This window comes from Chiloscyllium plagiosum, chromosome 6 (assembly GCF_004010195.1).
Source record: "Chiloscyllium plagiosum isolate BGI_BamShark_2017 chromosome 6, ASM401019v2, whole genome shotgun sequence".
In the NCBI taxonomy this organism is placed as follows: Eukaryota; Metazoa; Chordata; class Chondrichthyes; order Orectolobiformes; family Hemiscylliidae; genus Chiloscyllium; species Chiloscyllium plagiosum.
This window is the reverse complement of record NC_057715.1, coordinates 37,616,420-37,639,432: the sequence shown is the minus strand read 5'-3', so window position 1 is coordinate 37,639,432 and position 23,013 is coordinate 37,616,420.

Below are 23,013 nucleotides of genomic sequence, written 5' to 3'. Positions count from 1 at the left end.
TCTAAGGATTCACTCGATCTATCCTGTCTATAGCTGACATATGCTTCCTTCTTTTTCTTAACCAAACCCTCAATTTCTTTAGTCATCCAGCATTCCCTATACCTACCAGCCTTCCCTTTCACCCTGACAGGAATATACTTTCTCTGGATTCTTGTTATCTCATTTCTGAAGGCTTGCCATTTTCCAGCCGTCCCTTTACCTGCGAACATCTGCCTCCAAACAGCTTTCGAAAGTTGTTGCCTAATACCGTCAAAATTGGCCTTTCTCCAATTTAGGACTTCAACTTTTAGATCTGGTCTACCCTTTTCCATCACTATTGTAAAACAAATAGAATTATGGTCGCTGGCTCCAAAGTGCTTCCCCACTGACACCTCAGTCACCTGCCCTGCCTTATTTCCCAAGAGTAGGTCAAGTTTTGCACCTTCTCTAGTAGGTACATCCACAAACTGAATCAGAAAATTGTCTTGTACACACTTAAGAAATACATCTCCATCTAAACCTTTAACACCATGGCAGTCCCATTTGATGTTTGGAAAGTTAAAATCCCCAACCATAACTACCCCATTATTCTTACAGATAGCTGAGATCTCCTTATAAGTTTGTTTCTCAATTTCCCTCTGACTACTGGGGGGTCTATAATACACTCCCAATAAGGTGATCATCCCTTTCTTATTTCTCAGTTCCACCCAAATAACGTCCCTGGATGTATTTCCGGGAATATCCACCCTCTGCATAGCTGTCATGCTATCCTTTACCAAAAATGCCACTCCCCCTCTTCTCTTGCCTCCCTTTCTATCTTTCCTGTAGCATTTGTATCCTGGAACATTAAGATGTCAGTCCCGCCCATCCCAGAGCTATGTTTTCGTAATTGCTATGATATCCCAGTCCCATGTTCCTAACCGTGCCCTGAGTTCATCTGCCTTCCCTGTTAGGCCCCTTTCATTGAAATAAATGCAGTTTAATTTATTAGTCCTACCTTGTCCCTGCCTGCCCTGACTGTTTGACTCACTTCTGTTCTCAGCTGTACCCATCTCAGGTCGACCTCTTTCCTCACTATCTCCCTGGGTCCCACCGCGCCCCCCACCTTACTAGTTTAAATCCTCCCAAATAGTTCTAGCAAATTTCCCTGCCAGTATATTAATCCCCTTCCAATTTAGGTGCAATCCGTCCTTCTTGTACAGGTCACTTCTACCCCAAAAGAGATTCCGACGATCCAAAAATGTGAATCCTTCTCCCATACACCAGCTCCTCAGTCATGCATTCATCTGCTCTCTCCTCCTATTCCTGCCCTCACTAGCTCGTAGCACTGGGAGTAATCCAGATATTACTAGCCTTGAGGACGTCCCTTTTAAATTTCTGCCTAACTCTCTGTAATCTCCCTTCAGAATCTCAACCTTTTCCCTTCCAATGTCGTTGGTTCCAATGTGGACAATGACCTCCTGCTGGCCCCTCTCCCCCATGAGAACATTCTACACCCTCTCTGAGACATCCTTGATCCTGGCACCAGGGAAACAACACACCATTCTGCTTTTTCTCTGCTGGCCACAGAAACGTCTGTCTGTACCTCGGACTAGAGAATCCCCTAACACAATTGATCTCTTGGAAGCCGACATACCCCTCGTTGCATTAGAGCCAGTCTCAGTACCAGAAGCTTGGCTGTTCGTGCTACCTTCCCCAGAGAATCCATCACCCCCTACATTTTCCAAAACAGCATACCTGTTTGAAATGGGTATATCCACAAAAGACTCCTGCACTAGCTGCCTAACTCTCTTACCCTTCCTGGATTTAACCCATCTATGTGACTGTATCTGAGCCTTTCCCCCCTTCCTTTAACTGCCATCCATCACTTACTGTTGCTGTTGCAAATTCCTCATCGCTTCTATCTGTCTCTCCAACCGATCCACTTGATCTGATAAGATTTGCATTTATGGCAGATATAATCCGCAGTAACCCTTAAACTCTCTTTAAACTCCCACATCTGACAAGAAGTGCATATCACTGCAAAAGCCAATTTTGCTCCTTCACAATCTACAGACTCAGAAAATAACACTGTCTTATTCCTCTACAAACACTGTCCCAGGTTAAATTAATAGCTATGGCTTATATTTTAGGTTTAATCAAGAGATTTATCTCCAAAAATATATAGTCAAGAAAGAACCCACTGTACTCATTCTTACAGCTTTTTTCTTAGACAGACTTAAAACAACAATTAACTTATCTGATTTTGTGTTGTGAACTTCGCCCAACAGCTCCTCCAAGATTAGTTGTGAAATTCACTGTTTGTTAATTTTCCCAGATGCACTCTGATGTCCAGCGATACATGAATTCAAACAGCAAAGGCGGTAACTCTGCAGGTTCTCTCTCTTTTTTTTTATTAGATTAGATTAGATTAGATTACTTACAGTGTGGAAACAGGCCCTTCGGCCCAACAAGTCCACACCGACCCGCCGAAGCGAAACCCACCCATACCCCTACATTTACCCCCTACCTAACACTATGGGCAATTTAACATGGCCAATTCACCTGACCTGCACATTTTTGGACTGTGGGAGGAAACCGGAGCACCCGGAGGAAACCCACGCAGACACGGGGAGAACGTGCAAACTCCACACAGTCAGTCGCCTGAGGCGGGAAATGAACCCGGGTCTCTGGCGCTGTGAGGCAGCAGTGCTAACCACTGTGCCACCGTGCCGCCCACCTCTCTCTCTCCCTATCCTGCACTGACCTCACCATGTGCTTCCTTTGTCTGCTCTTCTCCCTTTTAAAACTGGTGTTGTTTTGACTTTTTTTTTCCAAAGTTCCAAAACAATGCAACAGCATATAAAACAGGAATTGCTGCTCCTGGAATTCAAGGAAATCACCTCCAACACCTAAAATACCTCAATTGAAGAGTTGTGAAGACATTGATTAAGTTTGAAAGTGTTTAATAGAGAACAATAGTAGGGTCTGGTAAATATTGTTTTTGCTTGTAAGGGGTTCAATAAAGTTGTGTTGGATTTTCTCCTGACTTTTGTCTATCTATATCACAGCATTACATGCCTAAATTAAAAAGGGTTACTGCAAACTGGTCAAGGTTAGTCAGGGTATATTTATCCACCTTTTCACTTTACAGCACTACTTCCAAAAGCCACTTTCACACATCCCACATATCTCAACAACACATTGTTGCCCCAGCCCCACTGGAAACCAGTCTTAAAAAATAATGAAGCATTCATTTCACAGCCTCCACTAGTCATTGTCTTCTCATCTGTTCACACTGGAAAGGCCAATCATCAGTCAGCAATTAGGATTGGGGAAGATGGGGAAGTCATTTAAAAGAATAATATCTATGTGGTTTGAAAAGACACTGAGTCTATAAACTTTTATAGCATTACATTAACGCATGTGAATATTTTACATCCAATTCAGAATTTACTTGAGCCACAGTTTCACAATAAGTGGCCTCCTATTTAAGGTCCAGATGAGGAAGAATTTATTTTTTGAGAAGATTATTCATCTTTGAAATTTACTACTCAAAGAACAGTGTAGGCCACATTGAATATATAAGTTGCATTGCTGTGTTAGTTGGATTTTCATTTTATAAGGGTGTCATGATTATGCCCAGAATGTCCACTTGTAAATGTGAATTTCTACAAAATTGTTTAACCTCTCTTCGTATTTTGAGTGTTTCGAATTAAAAGTCACCACAGCAAAGCTTTTGTTTTAAACACAAAGGTTAGTTTTTTTTAACATATCTATTGCTGAAAGTTACAGTGTAAAAAAGAAATGACAGTCATTACCCAAAGTACAAGACAAAAATGAAAAGCACAAAAAAAAGCTTGTAAAATGCGAATAAGATAATTTTATTGCAATGTTGTTATTTGCTTGAAGAGTTTTCTTTTCAGGGTGGCTCTTCATCACAGTAGATGTGAAGTATGGAAGAGGCAGCATATATGTAATGGTGGTGGGGGGGGTGGAGTGCTGGACGAAAAAGGGTGCTGAAAGTGCAGATTAAGTGATCAGAATGTGTGAATAGCAGAGTAAAGCTGTGTCCAACTGCCAGACTAGACCCACTACCACTCCTTCTCTTTTAACTTTATTTACTACATTCTCTATCACCGTGTTCTCTCTTCGCGCACCCGCCGTCCCCTCCCTCCCCTCCCCTCCCCTCCCCCACTATGGTGACACTGCCTGTTCTTTCCAGTTTGGCAGTCCTGCTCTCTTCATTGTCAAAAAGAAGAAGTCACATCTGGGTGAAAATAATGGGACAAATGGAGATAATAGGTTGCTGACTGTGCAGCATAGGAATGATTTTGTATTGTCATTGGTGTCTGGATGGATTATGTGTACATGAGGAATGATGTTCAGAATATGCTAAAGAAGGTTCTATGACTGGAATTAGTTAAGGTGATAAACATATTGAGGGCAATTTGCCAGAAATATTAGTTTTTCTGTCTTGCTAAGACCACAGGTCATTTTTTTATATTGGAGCTAGCAGCATGGCACCATGTACCTATTTGTTATTTCCTTGGCAACCTCCAACCAGGCATTTCTTGTGTCAACAGCAGGCAGATGGAAAGTTTGTCTTCCTCTGTGTCCTTACAGACACCAGCAGAATGTTCAGGGAGGTACTGCTGAAGTGGAAACTGTGCTGTGGTCCATCCTGATTTCATTACATTTGTGCTTTCTGTTGTGTCTTCTGCCACCTGTCCATTTTAAGTGTTTGGGTATTGTGTTGTGGTCCAGTTTGGGTTCTTTATTGTGTTGTGGTCCAGGGTGTGCACCAGAATAGTCTCCTTCGGGTCTAATAAGCTGTAGAATATACATGGTGCAGTTTATTGCATTGCTTCAAGCTTAACAGTTTATAAGAATGGACTCCTCATTACATCAAAGGCAGTTGGGAGGACCTAGGATGAAGTCTACCTTCCATGACATCCTGTTTTTCTGAGCAACCAAGCTGTCAAGATATCATCTCAATGATTGTATAGAATGCTTTAGGACCCATACACAACATTTTCTTTCCAGGGCCACTCTTTAGTTGTTAAAGTTTGGATAACAGAAAGATTCCTTAAATATGCATTTCAAATCACATTGTTTAGGTCATCTGTTGATATTAACTAGACAGCTAATCTGGAGGCAAAATGTAGTGTCATTGTTGAGTTAATTAGCCAATTACAGATCATTGCGTTTATCTCCCAGGTTTCTTGCAAGATATCACCCCACACATAATATCGTTTACTTCTTTCCTTCTAGGCAAGGAGCTATTTAGCAAGATGTGAGATGGAACCTTGAGTCTTCCATGTCCTGGGTATTCCCATCCCATTCCCATTTGTGTGAAATTGCTCGCCTCCCCTCCCAAACAACACCACTTAACTGACAGCGGAAGCATGTTCCTGTGGGATTCCCCCTTCTTTATATCACATTTCTTACTCCTGCCTGTCCACAAGTCAGAGCCTAATTTCAGCTAGGTTTCAGCAGGATTTGGGATCTAAGTATTAAACTACGGCCAGGGATGTATAACCTCACTGAATTTCATTATGTGAACTTCATGCTTACCCAGACTCCTCACACAGACTGATGCTGCTCTGCCTTCAAATTGATGTCACTGTCTTTTTAATAAGAATGAGAGTGCAAATATGTCACTTAACACAAAACAAACCTAAAATAATGCCAAAACGAAATTGAACAGAGGGAACCGGTGAATGTGAGCCAAAGGACTACTGCAGCAAATTGATGTGAGTTATCACAGATAAAACACAGACCACGCCCTGTGAAATCCTCTTCTACTGAGATGTAGTCCATGACAATCTTTGGTTATTATGGTGTTTGCTGTAGATATCAGATTTATTTAAACATGCATTTCAGATCTGAAGGTTCAGTGACTTCAAACATTTTACTCTCCCTTGTGTGAAAGAGTAAGACTCCCTGGAGCCATTCTTCAATGAATTCAGTATTGGCCCACTATCTGAATATAAATTACACTATATTGTCGCATGAACTTGCATAATGTCTTCAACATGTTATAAACTCCATTTAGATCTTGCATCTGGTTGGAACAGCAAATGGTTAAGATTTCACAAACTAAAACTCAGATAGGGAATAGAGTCAGCTCTGTAACATTTCTTGCATTCATTTTCATTTCATTTCTTCATCTGAAGCCATACATAAAGGTCTGGTATGAAAGATATATTTCTATCTGTATAAATTTTCATGGCTCCCCTTAGCATCATGGTCGAGTTGCAAATGATTGGAATAAGAGTATGTTAAGCCTTCTACTCATTTGTATTCCTTAGTTATGATTTGATCGGATTTGTCTCATCCCTCTTGAATGTCACTGTATTAACTCAGATAACTGTGTTGTTCAGTTTTTTGCAAGAAAAGATTTTGCTCTGACTTTCAAAAAATGAGGACTTTGTTTTTTAAGTTCCAACTTCAAAATTGACTTTATTAAAAAGGAAGCAAAGAAAAATCAATAAATATTTTAAAATACACAAAGGAAAATAACAATGTTTACAAAATACATAATAAAAACTGATGAATAATCACAAACATACACAACAGGAACAGAAATAGGCTGTTTGATCCCTTGAGTTTTCTTCATCATTATAACATGACTGATCTGTTTGTGTTTTGAATTCCACATACCCATCTACCCTGATAACCTTTGATTCCCTTGCCTAACAAGAATTTATCTATCTACGCCTTAAAAATATTCAATGACTATGTCTCCACCACCTTTTGAAGCAGAGTTCCAAAGCTGCACAACCCTCTGAGAAAAGAAATTTCTCCTCATGTTGGTAGATTTATAATCTAAATGAAAATGAAAGGTACATTATGGAGAAAAGAAATGAAATATTTTATTTTATTTCGTAGTATCTTTTGGAATTATTTTCAAGAGTTCAGAATTTTATTAATACCAATATGTCACAATATGTAGGATTAATAGAAAGAAAATTGTTTGGGCCAGATAAACAAAAGTTTCTCAAATACACTGCTTGAGATGCAGTTAACAGTGTTAATTTTAAGTTCCAGGACAAATTATTATCTGTAATCCTGCCTGAATATTGGGAGGACTGCATCCAAGAAAACGGAAAGCCTTCAGCTTTACGGTTTACATAGCTTGTCTCAATCCCTTCTTCCAATGACACGTTTTCATTGTAGCAGGATCAAGTCTTGCACTCAGTTGAGTGAACATTAGCAGGATTTATCAAACAAAGCACAATGCATTCAAAAGGGTACAGGACAGCTTGACTGAAACCTTATGCTCTTAGGTCATGGTTCCATTTTTCTTTGACATCTTCATGATACTGCTCCTTCTGCTCATATTCAGTAGCTTGCTTGATGCTAAAATAGGGCAAACCAAGGTCATCCCTTAAGTTAATGGATATCCAGATCATAATGTCTCACACTGCATATTACACAAACTCATTAATAGGCTTAAGTCTGTAATTTAAAAATAAAATAAAATATGTTCACTCTTCCACAGCTTAATACATCTTATACTTTTCAGGAACAGCTAAAGCTAGCTGTTTTACAATTCCGTAGCACACACGAGTGATGTTAGCCTCTAACACAATGCTGCCATCAAACATTTCACACAATTGAGTAGCATGGTATACGAATTTCAGTGCTATAGGTCATACACCTAAAAGATTGCTGGCTTGTATAAAATAGCATATCCCTTTAGCTGTTCACAACAACCAAAGTACAGACATACTCAAGCCTGCATTTGCAAATATTCTGACACTTTGTCTGCCATTACATGTAGTAACATGATTGGATAACATTTGCAGACAGAAGGAATTTGTGCACATTGTTCTTGTTTCATCACAACAAAATCGATGACATCCATTCTCTGGTTCATTTCTCAGGACAATGCCTTCACCAATCAGAGTCAACCTGTCTAGTTATAAATTGAGTATTGCTTGGCAGTTAACCGTCAATCATTATTAACTGGTGATTTCTTCTTGGCTACTCTTCCACCAATTAGAGTCCACTTGTCAAGTAATCAGCACAGCCTATCATACAGCACAAATTTTGTTTTCCCTTTACATTAGTACTTTTTGCAAATTGCCCTGATAAGTGTAAGATGAAAAGCTTTGACAATTTTTCAGCAACATGATAAGTACTGTACAACCAGATGACTTTTACTAAAGGGATAGTTAAAACTTCATATTTTTTCTCATGTTTTTCACTATACCCCTTTTAACCATTCACATTTAACTTTATTCCCTCTTATCCTCCTATACTTCAATTCCTTTCAGGCCAAGACATGAAATTATGACTGTAGTTTTGATCCTTTTTGTGCATGGTTGGGAGGATTGAATGCTGTGGTGTCCCACTTAGAAGGGATAAATCTTGGCAAATTAGTAATTCATAGTGATCTTTGTGCTCAGAATTGGAGGTGTAGTGGACAGCAAAGGAGGTTACCTCAGGTTACAACAGGATCTTGATCAGAGATGCCAATGGGCTGAGAGGTGGCAGATGAAGTTTAATTCAGATAAATGCGAGGTGCTGCATTTTGGGAAGGTAAATCTTCGCAGGACTTATACACTTAATGGTAAAGTCCTAGGGAGTGTTGCTGAACAAAGAGACCTTGGAGTGCAGGTTCATAGCTCATTTCCCTGGAGTGGGGGAGTCCAGAACTAGAGGTCATAGGTTTAGGGTGAGAGGGGTTAGGTATATAAGAGACCTAAGGGACAACTTATTCACGCAGAGGGTGATACATGCATTGAATGAGCCAGAGGAAGTGGTGGAGGCTGGTACAATTGCTACATTTAAAAGGCATTTGGATGGGTATATGAATAGGAAGGGCTTGGAGGGATATGGGCTGGGTGCTGGCAGGTAGGACTAGATTGGGCTGGGGTTCAGCATGGACGGGTTGGACTGAAGGGTCTGTTTCCATGCTGTACATCTCTATGACTCTATGACTTGTAGACATTTTCTGTCAGTTTTTCTTTCTCAATTGTAAGTTCTAGCTTTATCTGAGCACTGTCTTTAGACTGATAACAACTGAATACCCTAAGGAGATTTTAGGGCTTTTAATTTTTTTCTCAAGATAATTTAGATTGGGAGTATTTCCCTGATAGCTTCAGTTTGCTAAATTCAAGCTGGTCAATGTCACAATTACTTAAATGTGAAAAATTTGCACAAGCAACCCATAGAAGAAGAAACTACCTGAGAATGTTATCTTCAAAGTAACCTTTTAAAATGTATTAAGCTTTAACAATGCTTTCATTGTTCCAGATAATTTAAAGATTCAGGATTGATCCCTTTAGGATATATACTTCCCCACTTACCCACTTAAATTGAGGTAATTTAATGCAGCTGAAAACTTTAAGTGATGGAGTAATTTTATAATTTTATAAACATACGTTAAGGAGCAACACAAATTAAGTGGATATATATGTTTCTGTGCCAAAACTATCAAATAATGTACAAACAAATTTAATAAAATCCAGTTTGATATTATTTATAAATATTTAAGACTATCAAAGAAATCTAGAATAGCTAAGAATGGGATATCTAACAATGCCTGAGAATACAATATCCATCAACATTTAAAACAAAGTTTTAATTTTGAGCTCTGAGTGAGTAAGGTATCTTCTCCTAGTGGGAGAAACTATCTTTTGAGGAGTATTATCTGAGTGCTTCAAATACCTCTGAAATTACAGTGAAAAGATTCGTGTTTTTAATGGTATATTCATTTTCACAAAGCTTTTCACTGTGAATTGAATTGAGTTGATTTTATTGTCACGTGTACCAAGGCAATTTCTCTTGACAAATTTGGGTATCGACTGTCTGAGGAGGTTCCTCCCATTTTCATGTGTTGCTGTATCATTCCTTAACACTTCAGTAAAGACTCTTATGGAGTTGTTAACTGATGTCCAGTCAATTATGTTGTGATGTTTCATATTCATCTCATCTCTACCTCATCTTTTAATAATAAATGAATCCTTTGTTAAAGGTTCACCAGTAAAGATGTTTCATTTTTGTATCTGAATATTACTTTAATTCTCTTTTACTGTCTCAGTCTTAAAACAACACTTCATTAAATGATTATCAGTAAATATGTTCCATTTCTCTGTCATTGAGTGTTGTCTTGTCCTGGGTTTTAATGGTATTATGTGATAATAAATTTTTCATTCTTATCAGATGAATGGTCCCAGTATTTTTGCTGCAATTAATATATTAATTTCAAAAACAGGTATGGTTTTGCTATGTACTGAGAGATAAAAGAAAAGAATGGGCTTATCAGTGATAGGCAACATGATTTTGTGTGGGGAGATCATGTCTTAGCAACTTAGTAGAGGAAGTGACCAAATTGATAGATGAAGGAAGGACTGTAGATGTCATATACATGGACTTTAGTAAGGTATTTGATATGGTTCCCCATGGTAAACTAATGGACAAAGTGAAGTCACATGATGTGCAGGGTGTTCTAGCTAGGTGGATAAAGAACTGGTTAAGCAACAGGAGACAGAGAGTAGTAGTTGAAGGGAATTTCTCGAAACGGAGAAAGATGACCAGTGGTGTTCCACAGGGATAAGTGCTGGGGCCACTGTTGTTTTTGATATACATAAATGATCTGGAAGAGGGCACTATTGGTATGATCAACAAATTTGCAGATGACACAAAGATTGGTGGAGTAGCAGAAAGAATGCAGGAGATATAGAATGACTGGAGAGTTGAGCGGAGAAGTGGCAGATGGAGTTCAATCTGGTCAAATGTGAGGTGATGCATTTTGGGAAGTCTAATTCTAGAGCGAATTACACAGTAAATGGGAAAAGTTGATGAGCAGAGAGATCTGGGAATTCAGATCCATTGTACCCTGAAGGTTGCTGCACAGGTGGTTAGAGTGGCCAAGAGAGCATATGATATGCTTGTCTTCATCAGATGGGATATTGAGTGTAAGAGCTGGCAGGTCATGTTAAAATTGTACAAGACATTTGTTCGGCCACATTTATAATACTGTGTACAGTTCTGGTCACATTACCAAAAGGATGTGGATGCTTTGGAGATGGTACAGAGAAGGTTTATGAGGATGTTGCCTGGTATGGAAGGTGATAGCTATGAAGAGAGGCTGAGTAGATTAGAATTTTTTCATTAGGTAAAAGGAGATGGGGGGAGGGGGGAACCTGATTGAGCTCTACAAAATCATGAAGGGTATAAAGTTAAAAATCACGCAACACCAGGTTATAGTCCAACAGGTTTAATTGGAAGCACACTAGCTTTCCGAGCGCTGCTTCTTCATCAGGTGATTGTCAATCACCTGATGAAGGAGCGTCGCTCCGAAAGCTAGTGTGCTTCCAATTAAACCTGTTGGACTATAACCTGGTGTTATGTGATTTTTAACTATGTACACCCCAGTCCAACACCGGCATCTCCGAATCATGAAGGGTATAGACAGGGTAGGTAGAGATAAGCTTTTTCCCAGGGTGAAGGATTCAATAACAAGAGGTCACGCTTTCAAGGTGAGAGGTGAAAAGTTTAAGGGGGATACACGTGACAAGTACTTTACACAGAGAGTGGTAGATGCCTGGAACGCATTGCCAGCAGAAGTCGTAGAGACAGGCACGGTAGATTAATTTAAGATGCATCTGGACAAATGCATGAGGAGCAGAGGGATACAGATGCTTAGGAATTGGGCAACAGGTTTAGACAGTGGATTTGGATTGGCTCAGGTTTGGAGGGCCGAAGGGCCTGTTTCCGGGCTGCAAATCTTCTTTGTTCTCTTTGTTCTTTTATGTGGCTTTCCAAGCCTTAACAATTAAACAGTTGTTTATATCATTTTGTTGTCTGTGCTGTGCACAAATTAAAACTAATAGCATATATGCACCATTTCCACATCTCCCCTTATGTATATTCTTTTCCTGATAGCCATAATACTTTTTTTCATATCTGTATATACTCTACCTTATTATTAGATTCCCCTACATTGTGAAAACAGGCCATTTGGCCTAACAGGTCCACACCAACACTCCGAAGGGTAACCCACCCAGACGCATTTCCTTCCGACCTAACACTATGGGCAATTTAGCATGGCCAATTCACCTGGCCTGCACATCTTTGGACTGTGGGAGGAAACCAGAACACACAGAGGAATCCCAAACAGACAGTTGCCCGAGGATAAAATTGAATCCGGATCCCTGGCGCTGTGAGGCAGCAGTGCTGACCACTGAGCCTCCATGCTGCCCTTATTAAAAGCCTATTGCACCCGGTATTCCCAGACAGTTCCAATCCAATTAGTACCGAGGCCTGAGTCTGCTTAGCTTCCGAGATCAGACATTTTCAGGCTTGCATGACCGTAGGCTAAATTAATAGTGCACCCAATGTGGGGCTCGAGCTCATAACCCTGGGATTAAGAGTCCCATGCACTACCAACTGAGCTAGCCGGGCTTTAATTGTGCATGTTTCTCAATCAAACCTATATTTTTAACTAGGTATTATTACAATCTGTGATACAGTTGTGTTTTTTCACATTCGTTTATTTTACTGTTTGTTTGTTCACTGATGTGGAAATATGAGACTTTGGACATCATTATTTTGTTTTACTTTCTTTTTAAGTAGCTGCTGCAATTGTTTGATTTACCAAAGAAACTATTCCTTTTCAGTCTCAGAGACCTGATAGTGCTGTGTGACTTAAAAACTGGGTTGTGGGTTAGCAGTCATTTTTGAACAACTCTTGATTATTTTTAATATGTTGAAGCTGAAGCTTCATGTTATATTGTTCTAAAGCATTCTTTTATAGTTTAAGCCTCTGTTTCTTTACAGCAGCTTGAGTGCTTCTGTGTCTTGCTGGTGAGACTCACTTGCAGACTTTGGCTAAACTTATGTAAGTTAATATTTCCCAAAATTTATTATTTGCTTCACCCAAAAGGGCTTAAACATTTTCCATTTGGCTGGATATTGTTTTACATGCTGCTTGCAGTTATTGAAATACAGAATGCTGGTTGTTTTCAAGGTTTGAAGTTTTGTTTTATGACTTTATCCATAAAAAAAATTGTGCATTGTTGTAATTATCTGTTACATGCAGTTAAGTTCTGTTAACAGAAGTAAAGTACTAGTCTCCCTGTCTGAAACTTCAATGCCCATAAATCTGTGTCAAAACTCTGAACTCTCCTTGATGTTTGACTTAATATTGTAACTCCAGAATCCTTCCCAGATTTTGTGAATACCTTGCTGTCTAAAAAATGTCTGATGCTTTTCTGTTGTTCATTTGTGGAAGAAGGATTATAAGCTCACTTCCAGTTATTAGTTCCTTTATGTGCTTGGCAATCTACTTTTTTTTTACATATCAAATCATTTGCATTAATTGCAAACAGCTTGAATTCTTTTCTGAAAGAACAAGTTAAGGTCTAGAATGTCCTCTTGTAGCTGGTCACTTTCATGTCTTCTTTTCCCAGTAGGTCTATTATCTTTTTTGAGAAATGAACAATCTACACTACCCTTTTATGTGGTTGACATTAAGATTTCTGTTGTAACGATTAATTAGTGACATATTGAGTCAACTTCAGTGACCCCAGCATTCGATCAAAACAGGCAGAAAAGTCTTGACTTTAATCAGAGCAGAGCCAGAATAGGCACATCTGACCGTGTATTCAAATTAAGATTCATTTTCTTGCCACTACCCATGATATCTTCATACCAGAATTTATCTCATTGGTCTATATAAACAGAGGCCAAAATCTTGTAATGACTGTGTTATATGCTTCCATAAGAATTCATGCTGCTTTTCAGTATCCTCAAATCCTTGGATACTTCCTGACTAGTATGGATTGTTTTTGACTTTTTGTGCTTTTGTTTCTGTTCTGAAATGGCATCTTTCCTGGCACAAGTGGTCGGCTGGGTAATAGAATCCCATAAAAATGACAACCAAGTTTTCCATGGACAGACTTTCTGTGATTTCTCTTATTTCCCATCTCTATGTGTAGCTACTCTCAATGTCACTTTGTGCTGAGTAAATTAACAGCTTACCTCCTTCCCATCTCAGGTTTTTGTTACTTTAGCATGTTGAGTGTCACTGGGGCTCGTCACCTGGCTGCAGCCTTTCCTGTCCTTCCCTTGTCTGGTGGATTACTCCCCCTGTTCTGATGCACTGCAGACCCTTCCCTTGCACACTCCATGGGTTGACTGCATCATAAGCTTTTCTACCAAACCTTTTGTGGGCCTTTTCCCTGAGTATCTTTTAATGCTGATTGACTGATTTCTTCCAACTTTCAGGTTGAGCGTTCTTCTGGAAAGGTTCCTTTTGGTCTTTATACTTTTGTTTTCTGTGTTCCTGGATGCTGCCACTGTGCAATAAGGTCAGCATTCAGGTGAATGAACATGAACAGTTTTCTACTGAAATATAACTCAACAAAGTAGGGAGGATAAGAAATAGCCTGTTGGGACCCTATATGCGGAGATCCCACTTCCATCTTGTTCTAACATTACTAGGTCATGGCTCCTTATGCACATGAACATATATTAAAGGCATAGTTAATATTTTACTCCACACTCACCAAGTGTAAGCAGCATTGCCACCAACCAAGTCAGAAGCCAGTGTGTTCAAGTCCCACTCCCGTTTGCTGTGTAGTCCGGAGCTATTGTCTTTCAATTGAGACACTAATCAGAGACATCCATCTCCCCTCTGAGGTGAATGTGAGAGGTATCAATGCATTACCTTGAAGAGAAGCTGGGGAGTTTCCCACCTTTGGTGTCCTGACTAATAATTAATTCTCACCTCATGTCTATTAAAAGACTAACTGGATATCATCACTTACTGATTTTAGGACTGTTGCTGCATGCAACTTGGCTGTTGTGTTTCTCACAATGGTGCCCACCCTTCAAAAGACCTTCGCTAGTTGCACAGCACCTTCGAACATAATGATACAAATCTATCTTTCTTATCTGCCGCCTGTAAATGGAGGATGGTATCCAGTCAAGATTTATGACCTTTCCACCCTGCCTTCCCATTGCTTCTGTGGAAGGTAACGGCAGGTTTCACATATTCAGTGCATTAAAGCAAATTACCTCAGTGCCAGGGGAAGCTTTATAGCTGGCTTTCCTTCACGTGGTTACAGATTTCCTAATTACAGCATTCAGTCTCAGCCTGACTGTAGTGGAAGATTTCTTTTTGATTTTGGATCTGCTGCAACAACACCAGTATTTGTTTCGTTTAGCTGTTGAGCACCTTATCCTTATTAGAATGAAGCCATAAACATCCACCATATGATCAAATTTTTTTGAATTTTCCTTAGATACAGGGGCAGTGCCTGTCAACTGCAGATTTGCAAATGTTAAACCCTTTGCTCAGAAAAAGGTGTAAAATTAAGCCCCAAAAGTTTCAAGCCAGTCAGTTTAACCTCCGGCTGGAAAGCTTCTGGAAACATGATTTTGGGACAAAATTGACAGTCAGTGGAATAAATGTGCATTAATTAAGGAAAACCAGAATGGATTTTTTGAGGACAAATCATGATTAACTCACTCAGTTAAGTTTTTGACAAAAAGGATTGATGGAAGAATTGTGGCTGATTTGTGTGTGGACCTCCAAATATGGAAAGGGCCACACCACAGTATTATCATGAAAGTCAAGCCCATGGAATAAAAGGGAAAATGATAGCATGGATACTATGTTAGCTGAGCGAGAGGAAAAAAGCGTCATGGTAAATGGTTACATTTCAACTTAGAGGGGGGTATGTAATTGCATTGGGATAAGTACCACTGCTTTTAGTGATCTATTTTAATGGTGGAGATTTTGGTATGCAAGGGTGCAATTTAAAAAATGTGTAGATGATATTAAACTTATAAATATAATGGACTCTGAGGGGGAAAGCATAATATTCAATAGGACGCAAACTGGTTGCTGAAATGAGCAGTCATAATGTGGATGAAATATACTGCAGAAAAGGGATAATGTAAATTAATAAAAGCAACAGAGGGATTTGGGAGCCTCCAAGCACAAGTTGTTGAGGAAAATGTTCATTAGGCACTAGATCCTGGGCTTCATAAATGGTGCAATCGTGTTCAAAAGCAAGGAAGTTATGGCAAACCTTTATGAGGCACTGCTTCAGTCTCAACTGGAGTATTATTTCTAATAATCGACAATAAATATTGGAAGATGCTAAAAAAGCATTAGAGCAGTTACAAAATGGATTTGCAAGAGCGCTTCCAGAGGGAAGAATTTCAGTTCTGAGGCTGGTTTTGAAAATATTGAGTTGTTTGAGAGTAATTTCAGTAGAAATGTTCAAAATCATCAGTGATCTGGACAGAGTAAATCGAGAGAAACTGTTCCCATTGACAGACAGATCAAGAGCCATACCAATTTACTGTGGTTGGTAAAATAGTCAATGGCAACATCAAAGCACATATTTGAATTCAGCTAGAAGTTTTGATCTGGAATGCAGAGAGTCTGGCAGAGGCAACTCCAATCATAGATATTGAAAGGGCCTTGGATAATTATTTGAAGAAAACAGATTTTCAGGACTAAGAGGAAATGGAAGGGGAGTGCTTGAGTTGCTCTCATGCAGAAAGTACAGATGCAACAATCTCGATTGCCTGTTTCTCTGCAAATGTGATTTTTTGATTCAATGATAAGTAATAGGCTCCAACGCTGAGAAAATTATTCAGTATTAGGTGAATATTGAAAGGTTAAAAATCCAATCTAAGGAGACTGCTCATTTCACCAACATGTCTGTGTCCCATTGAAGATTATGCCCAGTCACCTCGTATTCAGCAAACCAATAAATTTACTGTCATAAATAATTTTTCACATTGCGCCCTGCACATTCAAATCTCCATCATTAAAATAGATCACAGAAAGCAGTGGTCCTTGTTCCAATATTTAAATAACCCGACATCACATCTTCCTTTCATCTGAAAAGCAACCATTTACTACAACTCTTGATTCCCCTCACTCAGCCAACATAGTGTGCCTTTTATTCCTCTGGCTTTAACTTTATTGATTAACCTGTAATGTGGTCCTTTATCTAAAATATTGGATTAGGTTGAAGTTATCTAAAACCATATACTGCCACATTAGCATAAGCTCCTAAGAGATCAAACTTTTGAATAGGATTATCTTTTTCTGTTATGAACCTGACTGACCAAATTGAGTTAGTAGCATGGAATAAGAAAAGGTAATTTGGTCCCTAAAACCTATTCCTTTCAGATTTCTAATACAATTTATTCATCAATCCAAAAGATTAATCATTATCAAAAAAAAAATCTGTAAATCATCCTACTCACAACTAAAGGTACGTCAAGGAGACTTCTAAAATTTCTGCCTTCCATTATACTCTATGTGTTTAATCAGATGTGAATTTGTTCTTTTTTCTAATACTTTAAATGAACATTAGGAAATTCCATTCAATATTTTTTCATCAAGGAATCAAGTGCTGTACAATATATAGTCTTGGTACATAACAAGAGAATTGAGATTGGAAAATATCACCTGTGGTGATTGGCAAGAATGCAAGGTGGATCTCATTGGCTGTGAGATCCTTGGTTTGGGTTGTTAACCCTGGCCAATCAGGGAGTCCTGGCTGACAGAGATGAACAGGAGATTCAAAGAGTCTCCTGATCCCAGGGATGGCTCAGAACTAGCTCATCAGAGCCCATGTACTCAACGCAGGTTAAAAAAAAAGGTGACTTGGTGACAGGATACTGGTCTCCGTGCATTTATTTCAGTGGCAATGACAGAAAACTGTACAGTCTGAAGAAAATTTGCTTGCAACAGTCATCTTTGAGTTGAGGTATGCATTTCTGACTTCATGCGTTTATTTAGGAAAGTTGACTCATTTGATTCTGCCATCAAAGACTGGGCCCAATACGCGGAAAGAATGCATTAAATTTTCCAGGCAAATAACACTGGGGCAGATGAAAAGCACTGAGTAATTTGCCTGGGAGCTTCTGGACCCGCAGCTTTTTTGGTTTATTAGAAACCTAACTAGGACCCAAGGTTAGACCACAGCAAAATGCAAACAAAGCCAAACCTCAGTCAAATGGCTAAAATGTTCTTCAGGATGTGGGCTGGCAAGCCATTGTAGTTGCTGCCAGTATGTAGACTCGAGACATTGAAGGTTTGGATGGATGAGGCAGTCCTGAACAACCATGTATACCATGTGAAAGCTGCTACATCACAAATGGGGCAGGAATGAAACATACCTGTTCCCTGAGGACAGCCAGTAGGGCTGTCAGAAACTGAGGGTTCTCCTTCTTTGTCTAGCATCGAAGCAATCTCAGAGTCTGAGATGTATGGAGCCTCGATAGTATTACTGCCTAAAGAAGGAGGACGCTGTCACGAGATGCTCCGGGTACAAGAGACATACACCTATGTCCGAGTCAGAGTCAGAGGAACTGGACATGGGATGAAAACATACCAGGAAAACCTACAAGAGGAAGAACAGGCCTATATCCCCACACCTAGTAGGGGAGTGATGTAGTGATTGGAACAAGTTCTAGTGGATCTCATTGACTGTGAATCCTTAATTGGGATTGTTAACCTGGGCCAATCAGAGAGCCCTGGCACTACCGCACTTAGGTGGTAGTGTGGGGGTTTAAAAAAAATGTATAGAAGACTCAGAATAAAGATTCGTGCACTTTGTGTCTTTCACTGTGTCTCACACCTGCACACACACACCATGGGTGCTGGGGAAAAAAATAAGCACTACCGCACTTAAGTGGTAGTGTGGGGGTTAAAAAAAAAGAGAAGGGAAAAAAGAAAAAAAGAGGAGTGCACACAGCACTGCCCTTAAAAAAGAAAGAAGAAAAAAAAAAGTACACAGGAGGGAGCACTAAAAAAAAATGAATAGAAGACTCTGAATAAAGATTCGTGCACTTTGTGTCTCTCACTGTGTCTCACACACACACACCATGTGTGGTGGAGAAAAAATAAGCACTACCGCACTTAGATGGTAGTGTGGGGGTTTAAAAAAATGTATAGAAGACTCTGAATAAAGATTCGTGCACTTTGTGTCTTTCACTGTGTCTCACACCTGCACACACACACCATGGGTGCTGGGGAAAAAATAATATCGCACTTAGGTGGTAGTGTGGGGGTTTTTAAAAAAAAAAGAAAAAAAATTTAAAAAAGGAAAAAAAAAGAAAAAACACAGGAGTGTCACCTGCACACACACAACGAGGGAGAATAAGCAATACTGCTGTTAGGCGCTAGTGTGGGGATAAAATAATAGAATTAACAGGAGTGTCGTTTTCCTATCTTCCTAAAATGGAAAACAAAAGAATAGAAGACTCTGAATAAAGATTTGTGCACTTTGTGTCTTTCACTGTATCTCACACATATACACACACACCATGGGTGCTGGGGAAAAAGTAAGCACTACCGCGGTTAGGCGGTAGTGTGGGGGTTAAAAAAAAGAAAGAAAAAAATAATAATCAGGAGTAAGCAGGGGGAAAAAAATAAAACCAGTGGAGTGTATTATTTCCCCCTCCAACAAAAAAAAAGAATAGAAGACTCTGAATAAAGATTTGTGCACTTTGTGTCTTTTACTGTGTCTCACATGTATACACACACACCATGGGTGCTGGGGAAAAAATAAGCACTACCGCACTTAGGTGGTAGTGTGGGGGTTAAATAAAAAGAAAAAAGAAACAAAAAAAAGTTTAAAAAAAAGGAGGAAAAGAAAAATGAACAGAAGACTCTGAATAAAGGTTCGTGCACTTTGTGTCTCACACCTGCACACACACACACACCATGGGTGCTGGGGAAAAAATAAGCATGACCGCGGTTAGGTGGTAGTGTGAGGGGTTAAAAAAATATATTTAAAAAATATAACCAGGAGATTCACACAGCATTGCCCTTTGATGTGAAGGGCAGTGCTTGTCACTGGCCACTTGGGTGTTTGCCTATCTTAAAAAAAATGAATAGAAGACTGAGAGAATCTCCTGATCCTAGGGACTGGCTCAGAGCGGGATGGTCAGAGCCCATATACTCTGCACATGTAAGTAAAGGGTGACTTAGTGATGGGATATCAGACTCTATGCAGTTACTTCGTCGCCAAAACTTCCTATTATCCCCAAAAGCTCCATATGTATATGAAGATTCTGTTGTACATCTTTTCCAGGTGTCCTCGTATTGAACACATAAGTTTTATGATTTGGGTGGATCCATGCTCCTTACTGTAACATTGAATTTCCTTAAACTTCCACTCAATTACAAAACAAGTGGCAAGCAGCAACTGAGACTTCCGGCTCCTTATGAAACAGCCATAAGTGTAAGTTTGCCTCTCGCAGGGTGATATACCTGATGTGACAAGGCCTATATAGTAGGATAAGTGTGCCATGGTGTTGAAGAATTATTACAATTGATAATTATGTACAACCATTACAGTTCTCAGGCACATGTGTGTCTCAACTTACCTTAAACTAACTGATTACAATACAGAGCAGCACTGCAATGTCATGTTTCAAATGATCCAAGGTAAGTTGAGGTATGCAGTCTTTCAACCCTCAGATCACATGCTGCATATAGCGGTGATGTTATGAACGTAGACATAATCTCATGCTGACTATGAGACATAACACAACAGATTTGAAAAGAAAGGATAGTGAATTTTAGCAAAAATAACTTTAACCTTTAATGCTGTGCTGATATGATACTCTACTTCCATATAGACTTATGTGTGAGCAAAGAGAGAGTTCAGTTTAGTTACTAAAGTTAACATAGCTGGTAATTAGATCAAGATAATTAACTGCTGCAAATTTGGCTCCATAATACTATGGGTGCCACATTGCTCCTGAAATAGTGCCCAAGGCCTAAACATACTGTACGCTTGATGGATGTTTTGAAGTTATTCTAACAGGACCTATTAGCATATGCATAAAAGAGCAACTGCCAAAGCCATACAGAGTGGGTCAATCAGAAAGTCGATCAGCAAACACTGATGTGATGCTAGTGGTGTTGTTTAGGAACTGTATATTCCCACTATTGCCCTCTCTTAGACTCATACCACTCAGCATGCATTCAGTAGCAGGATAAACACTCCAGTATTACCATTTTCAGGCTAGTTGCTAATTGTTATTTTCTGTGTTTTACTGTGATTGTAGAAATGACTAGCGGTTCCAATATAGTTTGAAGGTTTTGAAGTGCACAGAGTGGAGGGGTATGCCGTGTGCTGATGATTTTCTCTGGGCTTCAATGATTTTGCACAAACAAGATAGAGTTGCAGCATGCACCTTAAACCATTACATGAGCAGTGTTCACTGGAAACAGCTTAATTCGTTTGAAGTGTATGACAAGGAAGAAGGAGAGGTCCCAGCAGAAATTTGGCTCACCTTAAGCTTCAGCGAACAATTTGCAGGCCTGAATCTCAACAACGCAACTGTCATCCATCTGTGTCTCAATATGGAACATTTGTCAGCTATTGCAGCAGAAAGGCTGTCTCAAAATAGAGTGCCACTGGATGTGAAGGGGATTGTAGCCATGAGCCATAGTGCACCTGGCTTCTTCTGGGCTGCAGGTTTCCAAGTTTTGAAGTTTCTCTCTATAAGTTTATGTTGATGTTCTCTGTGCATGATTACAAGATATGCTACATACAATCAGCTTCTGGCTTTGGAAATGATGTCTCACCCACCCTGCTAGAGCTGTAAGACTTGTTCCATGTATGATTCACATAATCTAAGACATCTCTGATGTTGTAGTCGCTTTGCTGGCTGTAGAACATTTTGAAGCTGTGCAAGATTTTTATCTGTGGTTGAATCAGTAAAACGACCTCTTCTGGTTGGCACTGTTGCCTCACAGCGCCAGGGACTCAGGTTCAATTCCAGCCTCAGGCGACTGTTCTGTGTGGAGTTTGCCCATTCTCCCTATGGTCTATGTGGGTTTCCCCCGGGTGCTCCGGTTTCCTCCAACAGTCCAAAGATGTGCAGGTCAGGTGAATTGGCCATGTTAAATTGTCCATAGGTTCATTAGTCAGAGGGAAATGGGTCTGGGTGGGTTACTCTTCGGAGGGTCAGTGTGGACTTGTTGAGCCAAAGGGCTTGTTTCCACACTGTAGGGAATCTAATCTAATCTATTTCCCTGTGGTGCTCTGACCTTCATCACAGGGAGGAATTTCTTCAGCTAACAGGGCTTACAATTGCCTGATTTTGATGGTTATTTGAAACAAATAAATAACTTTACTTCTTTGTTATGTTCTTTAACAAAGAAATAGCTCTCCTTCATGGAGAAAGCAAAAATTTCACAAATAATGTTGCTCACATCCATGAGAACAGAAGGGTCCAAGTTAGGTGATTGCTCTAAATGAACAATATGAGTGATGGATCATTTTTATGTCCCTGTGTTTTGAAAGATCAAATTAAAGTATAGATTACTCAGAGATAGTAAGCACTACTGATACTGGAAACTGGAATCAATAGATGTGAAGTTGGAAAAGCACAGCAGGTCAGACAGCATCTGAGGAGCAGGAAAGTCAGCGTCTTTGGCCAAAACCCTTCACCGGATTTGGGTAGAGGGTGGGGAATCCAGAAGTGTATAGACAGAACAGGGTGGGGCTGGGGGAAGGATAGGTGAGATAGTGATAGGTGATTTCAGGTAGGAGGCAATTGTGATTGGTCAGTGTGAGGGGTGGAGCAGATAGGTGAGTAGGAAGATGTACAGGTTAGGTCAGATCAAGGAGACGAGGTGGAGGAGGGGTGACTGGACATGGAATAAGGCTGGCAGTGAAGGGATTTTGAAGCTGGTGAAGTCAATATTGAGGCCATAGGCCTCTAAGGCGAAATATCAGGTGTTGTTCTTCCAGTTTATCTTTGGCTTCACTCTGACAGTAGAGGAGGCCACTGGGCTCCCTCCCTCTCCCCAGTCCTGATTAAGTATTTCGGTCCAAAACATTGTCTTTCCTGCTCCTTGGATGCTGTCTTGATTACTCTGTTGTGTCTAATTACAGTCAGCTTTAGTATTTTTGTTACCAAAGATCTACAGGTTCTGTTTTGAGGGAAGTGTCTTCCAGTCATCCTGGTAGATGAGGATTTCTCTTGAAGACTGTCTCAGAACTCACAGCTGAAACATCCATGTCCTCAGTAACTGCTTAATGA